This window comes from Mustela putorius, unplaced genomic scaffold (genome assembly GCF_011764305.1).
Source record: "Mustela putorius furo isolate JIRA1106 unplaced genomic scaffold, ASM1176430v1.1 tig00000228_pilon_pilon_pilon, whole genome shotgun sequence".
NCBI classification, from domain to species: domain Eukaryota; kingdom Metazoa; phylum Chordata; class Mammalia; order Carnivora; family Mustelidae; genus Mustela; species Mustela putorius.
The window spans coordinates 28,697,003-28,707,911 of record NW_025421322.1 but is presented as its reverse complement, the minus strand read 5'-3'; the positions used below and the strand labels follow the sequence as shown (position 1 = coordinate 28,707,911).

The following is a 10,909-nucleotide window of genomic DNA, read 5'->3' as shown; positions in this document are numbered from 1 at the left end:
GACCACAGGGTCTTCTCCATGGGTGTTTGCACGATATCATGTAAAATAAGATGACAGATCGGAGACTTTCAGAAAAAAAGCACATTTGCTTCATGCTTTCCTCTCCTTCCACACAAATGTAAATCTGGGGGTCTTGTTCTGTGCCTGGGCTTAACTAGGTGTTTGTGATTCTTTAAATCAAAGGTCTCAAGATAATATAGCTTTTCAAATTACACCATCTCCACATACGCATGCATCTTACAACAAATGGCGTTTGGTAGCCTAATTGAAGGCATTTGTTCCTTTCTTAATGGCACATAAATTAATAGTGAGTTGTATAACTGATAGCATCTCAGATTTGAGGAAATGCAGTATGTGCTGGGAACCAAGCTAGGCTTGAAACAAAACTTGATTTTGCTCTAAGCAATGACCACGTAACTATAGAATGTCACTCCTAGCTTACACAGGAGAAATCTGATGCCCAGGGTGTGAAAGTAAAACTTGCCAAGAGCACTTTAGGACGCAGGAGGAAGAGTGAGGGCAGGGTTCTGGCTACTATTGCTGAGGATGAACTACCACAAAACTCAGCATCATAAAACAACAATCCTTTTATGTTACTCATGAGTGTTTGGTCAGGAATTTGGGAAGGGCTGGGCTGGGCAGTTCTCACTTGGGGTTTCTCATACCCTTGTAGTCAGATGTCAGCTGGGCTGTGGTCATTTCAAAAAGCAAATGGTCTGAACATCCAAAATGGCGGTTTGCAAGGCAGTCGGCCAGCGTGGGGTGCTGTCTGGGAGCTCAGCTGAGACCACAGACCAGAGCACCTACACATGGCTTCTTCAGCAAGGTGGCCGCGCAGCACATCCCTCAGAAAGAGGACCCCAAGGCGATGTGGAGGGGGCTGCAGGATCTTTTGTGGCTCTAGTGCTTGAAGCCATCACCACGACTCAAGGAAAGGACATCAATCCCATTTTTCAATGGGAAGAATGTCAAGGAACGGGGCCACTTTTTAAACCATCACAGATGAGAACCGGCATCTGCCTGGTAAAAAGATGCCATATGTGAGACTGCTTGTCCGTATAAAGAAGCACAGGGAGTGCTTCTGGATACCAGAAACAAGAACTCCATGTGATGAAGGGGTTTTTAGACAAAGGCAGGTGGAATCATCCTGTAACCTGCGCATTCACTTTCGAAGTCTTTGCTTTGGGACGTTAACCACGGACCAGGCACTGCTCCCATTGTTTAGAGCCTGTCCGCAGCTTTCTGAAATGTAGATTTAGATTTGTATTTTGTGAACCAACTTAGCAGGTTCATAAGAGACCTCAGGCTTAGGACTTGGCCAGACAAACGTTATTTATACCAACACCCCCCCCCCCAAAAAAAAAGGCTTTATCCAATTTAATATTTACTGAACACCAGATGCAGGAAATTCTGGGGTCTGTGAATATCTGAATGAACAGAATAATGCCACTTTCCTCACAAGGTTTATATTCTGGTAGGAGATGCATAAAGTCATCAAATCTGTAATAATATCAGCAAGACATAAAAACTATGATAATGACAGCAGGTAAGGAGTAGGGAAGCTGTGTTGAGGGAGGGCGGCCAGAGACAGTCTCTCTCATAGAGTTGACATCAGAACAGAGATCTCAATGCAATGAGGAAATGAGTTACGCATGCAGGAGACAAGTGTTCCAGAAAAGGGGAACATTCCGTGCTAAGGCCCTGAGGCCAGCCTGAGATGAGGTATGTTTAGTCTATAGCAAGAAGGTCCGTGTGGAAAGTGGGGTGAACAAGAGGAAAAAGAAGGAAGTGAGGACCTAGGGTCCTCTCAGGGAGGGCCTTCCAGGGCACAAGAAGAACTTTGGATTTTATTCTAGGTGAGGTGGCACTCCCCTGAAGGGTTTGGAGCAGGTCAGTTGTAGGATTTGGTTTACATTTTGAAAAGATCTTCCTAGCTGCTGAGAGAGAAGGGAGGGCAGGGTGGAAGCCAGGCCCATCAGGAGGCACGCTCCCTCCGTGGCCCAGGCAGAAGGTGGATGGGGCTTGGTCTGGACTGCCACTGGTGGAGCGGGTGAGAAGGGGTGAAATGGGCATACATTTTGAAGGAAGATCTCACAAGGTGTGCTAATGGACACATCTCTCCAGCTGGTCTTGTAATCTCACAAACGTTACGTATCCAAAGAATCTTTAGCCCTTGCCCCAATTCAAATCTGATCTCTACCGAAGGTGGCTACATGGGTAGTGAGAAGCCGGAGAGACCCAGGTTAAGCTGCCTCCCTCACACACACTAGTCCGGGGTCTCGTCCTCATGGCAGAGAAGGGCCGGGAAAGCAGGGATTGCCCCTTCCTTCCTGCATGCCTCCGACCCATCCCCCATCCCCCGAAAGAAAGATTTGTGATTCAAGAGAATAAGCTACTGTCTGGAAAGACCCTTTCAAAAAAGTTCAAGAAAGACTAGAACCTTCTAAAAGGGCTGTCAGGGAGATGCACACCCATTTGCATGGGCAAGTTTGGGTATTTTGGTCACTCACTCCATGACACGACTTGGTAGCCACAGCCCCACCTCCTGCACAGGTCGGTTCTCTACGGGGCCTTTTCTGTCAAACAGAAACCCCTGGTGTGGCTGCTTTGAGACAGACTTCAGGGCGAGTTTCATGCTCCAGGAGTCTCAGTGGTGAAAGGGTCAAGAAGCTCTTTAAATACCACAAGTGGCAAAATGATTAGATCAAGCTGCAAACCCGCGCCTATAATAGTGGCTACTTTTCTTTCTTCTTCTTCTTCTTCTTTTTTTTTTTTCTTTTTTTCCCCCCTTTCTCTTTTTGACCAACAGGTATATAGCGACTTACTACATGTCAGGCAGTATTTTCATCACTTTATGAAACATTAGGTCCTTTAATGCTCATTATAGTAATGATAGTAAGAACTGCTAGTATCCTTCATTCGATACTCAGTGCACGTTTTTGGAGCATTTTGCAGATGAGGACAGTGAGTCACAGGAGCTAAATGACTTGCCCAGATCTCTGTAGCTAGTAAGGGGCAGAGCCAAGATTAGAACCTGGGACTTCTAGCTCTGGAATTTGGGCTCTTAAGCACCATACTAAGTGACCTAAAACTGACTGTGCTTCAGTAGAAATCTATATATCTATTCAAAATGTTTTCAGCTGCAAATAAAAGACAGCTCAGAATGGCATAAAGAAGTAGGCTTGTTTCAATTACAGAGAGTCTAGAATTAATTAGTCTTCTGTCTGGGCTGGTGGGACAGCATAACTACCAAAGATGTAGGTTTTTCTTATCTTTTCTGCATCAGCATTTTGGTCTTTTGACTTGTCACCTCATGCCTGCAAGATGGCTGCTACACCTCCAGGTATCTTACCTTAGATCCCCGCAGGGGGTGGGGCGGGACATAGGAATGAGCTTCCCCTGTGGGGTACTTTGTCTTATTTGAAAAGAAGACTGTTCCCAAACAAAACTAGATAACATGCCTGCCATTTCCATACCTGGTTTAAATCAATCTGGACTCATCTCATTAGGCGGGATTGGAACCGGTCTTCCCTGAGGCCCCAGGGATAGATACCACCCGAACTTATCATGGTTCAAAGCAGTGGAGAGACCATGGCCACTGAGGAGGCAGCAGATAGCATTTGTCGCAGTAGGTATTACTATCCCCATTTTACATGGTCACCTCACAGCCGGGAGTCACAAAGTTGAGACTGCTTGGCTGGTAAAATAGTAGCCCTAGAGTATTAACGCAGGTCCACCTGACTCAAAATCACATGCTCTTAACTATGGCATAGTAAACTACTGAGTGGAGTCAAGAATGGACGGACACACATTTGCTGTTATTATTAATAGTTCTGGAGCCATGAGAAACTTAGCAGCATCCCTAAGCCTCAAACATCTTACCTTTAAATTGTAATGACACCTAACCAGAAGGTGGCTGTGAGTAAATTAAGTATATTTTAAATATATTTAAAGAGACTGACAATACTAAGTAATCAATAATTCTTTACTTTATTGTTATTTTCACTTATTACCGCTCTTGCTTTTTTAATGCCATGAGACTTTGTAGCCTCAATGCACTTGTACCTAAATGAAGTAGTACTTGGGGCATCTTTGGGTGGCATGGTGGTCGTACAGACTAGTAGGTGAGCTTGAAAGTGAGGAGAGGGTGTTCACTGTAACACTAAGTATGGTTTCAAGAGTCCAGAAGCTTGCCCTGCTTGAATTTAGTGATCCGGGGCCTGACCACCCAAAATATGGGTTCACCATCTACAAAGCACAATAGTTAGCGTTAGCCTTGGTTCTGCTAATTAGTAAACTGCTGTTTGTTCAGAAGCAACTTGCTTTTCCTTTCTGCACCTCCATGCTCTTATCTGTACAGTGAAGTGGTTTTCCTTCGTCAGTAGTCAATGTGTAATGAGCCTAACTGAGCACCTACTGCATACACTTGTTCACGGAGATGCAGTGATGAGGAAGCAGACGTTGCTCTCAGGAGTTGTAGAGGTTCAGAGATCTTCAAAGTCCCTTTCCGCAATAAAATTTGATGTTAACCAGAAGGTCAACTTCAATGTAGGGGTTATTTTGAGGATTAATATGTTAGTGGTAATACAACGATAAGCACTGAATTAATGTAAAGAACATAAAACCTCGGCAGTTTTCCACAAGGCAAAAATAGTCTTACCATGTGATGTATCAATCAGGCTCCTGGTGTCTGCCCAAATGAGTTGAAATCTTATGTCCACTCAAAAACCTACACACACTTTACACCAGCTTTATTTGTAATTGCTAATACTTGGAGGCAACCAAGATGCCCTTTAGTAGGTGAATGAATAAGCAAACCAGGGTACGCTCAGGTAATGGAAATTATTCAGCACTAAAAAGATATGAATTATCAAGGCATACAAAGACATGGAGGGGTCTTACATACATGATACTAAGTGAAAGAAACCAAACAGAAAAGATGACATACTATGTGATTCTAACCATAAGACATTCTGGAAAAGGCAAAACTATGGTGACAGTAAAAGATCAGTGAGGTTTCTAGGAGTTTGGGAGGAATTAGGGACAGATAAATTGGTGGAACACAGGATTGTTAGGATGGTGCAGCTATGCTGTGTGATAATATAATGGTGGGTAAACGACATTTTGCAGGTGTCAAAAATCCACAGAATGATACAACAGAAAGAGTGGACCCTGAATATAAAGTATGGACTTTAATCATAATGTGTTGTTTCATAACTTGTAACAAATGTATCACACAAGTGTCAGATGTTAACAATATGGGAAATGGTGGTGAGGGCGTTTGGTATATAGCTCTATACTTTCTTCTCAATTTTTAAAAATAAACCTATTATTTCCCTAAAAATAAAGTCTATTAAATATCTCTATATTGTTAGATAGATATAATTTTTAAATAAATTTCATATATTTTGATCAGAGGATTGTACTTCTGAGATTATCCTGAGAAACAGGACATATTAGAAGGACAGGTTCATTTATAGAAGGAGGAAAGAGTAAGCAACCTGGAATTGCTCGCTAGCAAGTACATAGATACAAGCAAACTAAACAACGGCAGCTGAAACTGCTCTGAACATGGACAGTGCTTCCAGAAAAATGCCCATGGGGAAACAGTGAACAGCTTCTTAGGATAACTATGTAAAACAACACAAATGGTTTCTAGTCCTTTGATAACGTAATTGCTCTGATGCCATGGAGCGTCATAAGATTATGGATAGCTTTTTAAAATTTCTTTTCCCATTTCTTATAATATTTTATTTTTTTTAAAGATTTTTTATTTTATTTATTTGTCATAGAGAAGCGAGAGCAAGCACAGGCAGACAGAGTGGCAGGCAGAGGCAGAGGGAGAAGCAGGCTCCGTGCCAAGCAAGGAGCCCGATGTGGGACTCGATCCCAGGACGCTGGGATCATGACCTGAGCCGAAGGCAGCCGCTTAACCAACTGAGCCACCCAGGCGTCCCTCTTATAATATTTTAAATATATATTTATAACATGTATTTTTGAAGGTCTATGACCCCCTAGCTAAGGAAGAGAATGACAAGAATGGTAGCAAAGCCAGACAGCTAATCCTAAATGCACCAGCTCCAGTTCCACCAGAACTGAGTAGCGCTGCAGGCAGGGAAGTTAGTGTTCTTTGTATTTGGATAAATTGTAAATCATTTGGGTAACTCCCTGCAAGTCACAAGGCTACACAGCTCCTGTTGCATACATTCAACCAAAGCGACTGGTATCTGGATCTCTGGCTTAATCGAAAAGATACTGTTGAGAACATAGTACAGTCACCCTAGGGGTACGGAGCATACAAAGACGTATGAAAAAAAGAAATACGGGGATCAAGAGAGAAGGTTAAAACTCTTTACTCACTCACCTACCCAGCAAGGCTGTATTTACTAACTGTTTACTAGAGGCCAGGCACTGGGGATACACGTATGAGTAAAGTAAAACCTCTGACCTTTATTTATGTTTCCACACTGCAATACTTTTAATGGTGGAAAAGCACACTAACTGCATAGACAGAGCTCTGTGGTCACCCTAAGTCCTCCCAACACAGGGTGTCTCCCCAAAGGCAGGGACCATTCCTACAAACTATAAGATGATAACTACCCCCTGCCCCCACCCTCCTGAACCCCATGCTTTTTCCCTTATGCTGATTTTTAGAGTCAGGAAACTTATTTCTGATTCTACCTCCCACCCCACCCCCTCAACATCAAGCATTTCAGATCAAGTATCTGTGAATCATAGGTCAGGTTGACTCATTCTTAAAGTTTCCAGGCTGTGAATTAAAACTATATTGATCACTTGGAGGGGGGTCAAGTGTAGGAAGGCACACTGTGACTCGCTCTACATTTATCTGTAACAATGCAAAGCAGGTTTGTAAGTGTTTTATTGAAATGGGGATGGGGGACAGGGAAGACACCTGCTGAAAAGTACTCCCGGATGAGTGAGGGTAGATAAATGAATAGGACCCATCAGTCCCTTTTCCCACGAAGTAAAGATACGCATCATGCTGATGCTATTCTCTCCATTCACAAGGATGCCTTTTTGTTTCATTTTGGGTCACGTGAACAATATTTATGGCAGGCTTTTGGAAACTGTTACAGACTCAGAGCCTATAAAGTTGTTTTCCAGGGGAAGGGGAGGGATGGTAGCTTGGACTGAACACCTGCTGCAATCCTATTTCATCTCTTCAAGACGGAGCAGGATCCGGCAAGGTGATGCTCCTGGCCTCAGGAGCTCGCGGTGGGGGAGCTGCCCAGACTGTCTTCAGCCCGTACAGACCTGCACAACCAGGAACACTGACCCCAAGGGATGTTCAGATACAGAAGCTCACAGGAGGGTGAAAAAGTGTGGGGAGCAGGGAAACTGAACCCCAGAAACTCTGTGGGGCTACAGCACCCACGCAGTTTTCACACCCACTGACCACGACCTTTCACCTGCACGACTGCACTATCTCCAGACCAATGTGTAATGCCAAGGCCAGGGGCCAGAATTCTCGCCCCATGTGGGAAAAACCTGACTGGGACCCCGAGGGAAACCCAGCCTGTGTGTGAATCACCCTGGGACCTGTGTGGTCCTGGGTCTCAAAGCAGGGGTTACACAACAACACGAGCTCTGGGGTTCGGGGGGTGAGGGGAAGTCTACCTATGAATCATGGCTTCGCAGAACCTTCGCTAGGCCTCCCTGGAAACCCACTGAAGGTCTTCACTGGGGACTAGGGCAGCTGCACACTTCTCATGGGAAAGGTGATTTCAGGGGTTTTGGTGGCCTTTTAGGGTGTCCCATCAAGTCGCAAGATGAACTATCTACAGGTGACAAGGCTCAGAAATGCCAGATGAAACACACGTGGGTGTGATTTTTACTTTTTTTTTTTTTAAGCAGATATTTGACTAATTTGAAATCGTAGTATGAACTGTTGGACATCCAGAGGTTTGTGACTTGTCTAAGACCACACAGCTGGAACTACAGAAGCCTGTAAGAACTGGAGGTCTATGACTTCTTTTTTCAACACCGCATGGCCTTGCTTAGAACAGAAAGCTCGCACAGAGCAAAAGAAAAAGAAAATATATACATTTTAGTTGGATAATAAAGTAATAAGAGTAAGACCCAAAGGTGGTACATTCTGGACTTCGTGACTTCTACCCACTAAGAGCTCTGGGCTGCATCTCCAGTTAAAAATTTTAAAATATATTTTGGGGTGCCTGGGTGGCTCAGTTGGTTACAAGTTTGTCTGCCTTCAGCTCAGGACCCCAAGATCCTGGGATCGACCCTGAGTCAGGATCCCTCCTCAGCGGGGAGAGTTTGCTTCTCCCTCTGGGCCGCCACTCCTGGGCTCTCACTCATTCTCTCTGTATAATAAATAAATAAAACAATCTTTAAAAATTAAAATATACGGGGCGCCTGGGTGGCTCAGAGGGTTAAAGCCTCTGCCTTCGGCTCAGGTCATGGTCTCAGGGTCCTGGGATCGAGTCCCGCATCGGGTTCTCTGCTCAGCAGGGAGCCTGCTTCCTCCTCTCTCTCTGCCTGCCTCTCTGCCTACTTGTGATCTCTCTCTGTCAAATAAATAAATAAAATCTTTAAAAAAAAATTAAAATATACATATTTCAATTAAAATATACAAAACATACTTAATTCAATAAAATTAAATTTAAAATATATCCTAAAATTGCCCCTCTCCCATCTGGACCCATAGTGAAGGGTGGGCTCATCCATTCTGTGTAAGAAACCTGGGGCTTTGTGTAAATCCCATTATTCAGAGTCCAGTAATGGAAAAGGCTTACTGAGTCCATTGTGCAGATGAGAAAATAAGGGTCCGCGGAGAGGAATTGACTTGATCAAAGAACGTCAGATGACTATGAGCAGAGCCAACGCGATATCTAACATCACTCTCTCTGGAGACCTGTGGCATTTCCCAGGCACAGTACATCTCCCTTGTTTCCACAGACAAGGCGATTCAGGTCCCTCTGGCAATCCTCAGCATTTCCCAGGATTCTGTCAACTGGTTTGGCATCATCTCCAAGGCAGCTGGCTGATTTTCATGAAATGCATTATAGCTACCAAAGGCAACAGTGGACATGGTAAGTTTCTTAACATGAACACAGCAAGAGATCCTGAACTACAATGAGTGTGAGAACAGATAAAGAACTTACGTATTTGATCGAATAAAAGGTATACCCACACAATGGGATAAAATTCGGTGGCAGTTAAAAAAGAACTCCAGGATCTGTTGCTGAGGGGGAAAAAGCAAGTAATTAGTTTATCAAAGGTCTAAATAACAGCACCCTATGCCTGGGCACACATGCGCCCACTTGTGTGTGTGTACATGCGCGTGTGCATGAAAGTACATTAGAAAAGTCTACAAGGTTGCGTTCCAAATAACCCAAGCAGAGCTGATGAACAAACCAGGATAGGGACCCAGTGATTAAAAAGAACTTAGCTTTATTTGGAAAGCACCCTCCCCAGGTGAAAAACATTCATTTACTATTTGCGTAATAAACTTTTCTTTTTGTGAGATTTTATTTATTTATTTGACAAAGAGAGAGATCACAAGTAGGCAGAGCAGCAGGCAGAGAGAGAAGGGGAAGCAGGCTCCCCGCTGAGCAGAGAGCCTGATGCAGGGCTCGATCCCAGAACCCTGAGATCATGACCTGAGCCGAAGGCAGAGGCTTTAACCACTAAGCCACCCAGGCACCCCAAGCTTTTTTTTTTTTTTTTTTTTTTAAGAGGAAAATGGGATTTTATTCATTCATCTTTGTATCCATCCTACTATTTGCACACTTACTGCTACTGGGTGAGAGGAAGATTTGTCTGCTTGAGTCACGTAATGAGGTAGGTTACGTGTGTTCTGGGGAGGGAAGGAAACAGTAGGGAGTGGGAAAATATAGGGATTTCTGTGTTTCATGGGAGACCAGAGACCAGACTGTCCCCAGTAAAATTCTGTCAAGGCCTGCGATCTTGAACAAAAGGGCAATGACAATTGTTCGCAAATGGACAGAACTTTGATAAATATCTATCTATCTATATATTTTTTTAATTTATTCTGTCTGAAAGAGAGAGCATGTGAGCAGGGGGAGGAGCAGCGGGAGGGAGAAGGAGAACCCCAAGCAGACTCAGCGCTGAGTGCGGAGCCTCGTGTGGGGCTCCTTCCCACGACCCCGAGACCATGACCTGAGCCGAAGCCAAGAGTCAGATGCTCAACTGAGCCCCCCAAGGGTGCCAAATTTTAAAGGATTTTCAATTGTCTTTGACTTCAGTTAACTAGAGTTCACAAAGGAATACAGGATGATACAAAGGACAGTCTGTGGTCCCCAAGAATTTAACCCCCACAGAGGGAGATGGTTTTGGTGTTTTTGAAAGACACGGACTCTTTGGCTGTGTTTATTGGTACATATGGCTTACTCTGCTAGGCTAGAAACGGCCTCCGCCAAAACGGCTGTTTTGCTTTGGATTTCCAAAAATAACTCATGAGAAGCCTATAGTACGAGGAAAATGGTCACACACAGCTCCGAGAAGGAAAAGAAATAACATTTGATTTGAATCACCTAAGAGCGGAAATTGAGGCAAATATCTCCCTATAGCAACTGCTGTATAATTATCCACCCTAATGGGATCCTTTCAAAACCAAAGCGGCTCAACAAGGGGGTTTAATCGAAAATACAATTTCCAGACCGACTCTGCCGCCAAAATCACATGCAATGAAGACAGCTCAGCAGTGACCAAATCACTGCTGAATGGATCATGTGTTACAGGCGAGGGGCAGGAGGGGGTGGGTGCTCTCCTATGTGGGGGAAGCACAGCAACCTCCTGGGCTCCTTGTTCCGGGTTCGCGTGTCTTCTAGTCACTGGACACAAGGATTCACTTCTCTCTGGGTCAATGCTACCTGTGTCAAGTGTTTTCTGGGCTCCTGAAAGTAAG

At 44.2% G+C, this 10,909-nt stretch overlaps 1 long non-coding RNA gene across 9 annotated transcripts in view; it reads right to left on the bottom strand.

Moving 5' to 3' along the window:
* Window positions 1-5,930: 5,930 nt before the first annotated feature.
* LOC101690609 overlaps window positions 5,931-10,909 on the bottom strand; it is a 227,250-nt gene continuing 222,271 nt past the window's right edge. For 2 of the 9 annotated variants that reach the window (XR_006606185.1, XR_006606189.1), the window contains 3 exons: window positions 9,776-10,898; window positions 9,144-9,223; window positions 8,566-9,047 (listed from right to left, as the gene is read on the bottom strand). This is a non-coding gene — a long non-coding RNA (uncharacterized LOC101690609). Of the gene's footprint in view, window positions 7,293-8,305; window positions 8,343-8,562; window positions 9,048-9,143; window positions 9,224-9,775; window positions 10,899-10,909 lie in introns of those variants that run through there. The other 7 variants (XR_006606183.1, XR_006606182.1, XR_006606186.1 and 4 more) reach the window with 6 other exon arrangements.